The sequence below is a fragment of the Arachis ipaensis genome, chromosome B06 (genome assembly GCF_000816755.2).
Source record: "Arachis ipaensis cultivar K30076 chromosome B06, Araip1.1, whole genome shotgun sequence".
Taxonomy (NCBI): Eukaryota; Viridiplantae; Streptophyta; class Magnoliopsida; order Fabales; family Fabaceae; genus Arachis; species Arachis ipaensis.
This window is the reverse complement of record NC_029790.2, coordinates 12,689,305-12,690,873: the sequence shown is the minus strand read 5'-3', so window position 1 is coordinate 12,690,873 and position 1,569 is coordinate 12,689,305.

Below are 1,569 nucleotides of genomic sequence, written 5' to 3'. Positions count from 1 at the left end.
CATCCTCATCAGAGGTACAAAGTCTATGATGAGTACGGAGGTTGGTGATAAAATCGGTGTCGACCATAGGTTCCTCCCCTAGGACCGTGACGTCAACCCACTGGACAAGAATTTCTACAGAAGACATTGTTTCCTAAAGGTTGACGAAAACCTACAAAGGGAAAAGAAAAAGATCAAGAACAGGGTTCCTAAGGGGGCATGGAATCAAACAGAAACCTACAAACCAACTCCTCTCTCCAAAAAAGTAAAAGCATGCAAACAGAAGCACTGCATAAAAGAGGAGAAAAAACTAACCCTTACCTGAGAAAAATGTAGAGGAAGATGAAAGCCTTCAAATGAAGAATTTCCCACGAACAGATGAGAAGGAAATTTTGAAAAAATCGCAGAAACGAAACAACGAAAGAGAGGGAAAGTATTTATAGACACGTTAGGGGCATAATGGTAAAAACAGAAAGCGGTCATTAATGAGCGCACCGTTACCAAGGTAATTAATCCCTACGCGAACCTCTAACGGACGCGATGTTTGATTAGACGCGACTGTGAAAATCAAAAGTCACAAAAGTCACGTCGGCTCTGAATAATCACGTCGGTTCCCTCACAAGTCGGCTACGATCCCGAGTAGGGGCACTGTTCATACCCTGGCCCAACACTAAGGCCCAGGTCCAAACGAAAAGACCCAGTTCAAAGGATTGTGTCTCACCCCACACCGACCTTCCCCTAAAGAAGTCGGTTCTCACCACGACTTGCTCTAAAGAAGTCGGGGACGAAGATTAGCTGGCAGATAAACACTCACTCAAATGAGTAACTGCCCCTAAGATCTCTCAACCCACTTCCAAGAGCCATATCCCAACTTCCCTAAGATAAAGGGACGGTTATCCACCTTAAAAGGTGGAACTACTTCAGCGGTGATTATTGGCTCACCACTATAAATACACTGACACTCCTCAGATATCTCTAAGTCCCAATACTCTCTAGACCTGCTTACGCCCTTGCTGACTTAGGCATCGGAGTGTCTTTGCAGGTACCACCCCCATTCACTCGTGTTCACAAGTCGGACGGAGGCCCTGAAGACGCGAATCTGCCCGAAGGCTTCCCTCCATAGACGATTGGGCCAACCCAGCGAGTCCAGCCCAATAATCTCCGGTTACCCATTGTAACAGTATATATATATATATTCATCGGTATTAGGCTATTACACTTATTTTATCCATTATAGATTTGCCTCGTTAAATGAACGTATGCTAGTTGTTTTTCACACATTTTATCCCTTTTCATAATATTAATTACCAGTTAATATAAAATGAATGAAAAATTCAGTTTTTTTCCATGTTGCACATAAACATATAAATATTGTATAAAATACATTTGGATAACATTCTTTTTTATTTTTTTTTTAACCTTGAAATCGTTAATATTATCTTTCGAGCGAATGAGCAGCAATTACTCGAATTTTTTTTCATGAATTTTGTAAAATAACTATCATTTTTTATTAGAAATGACGGAAATAGTTGGTGGATAATTAGATGATAAAAAATTGACAAGTTTTTTCAAAAAAAGAAAATTATGCGA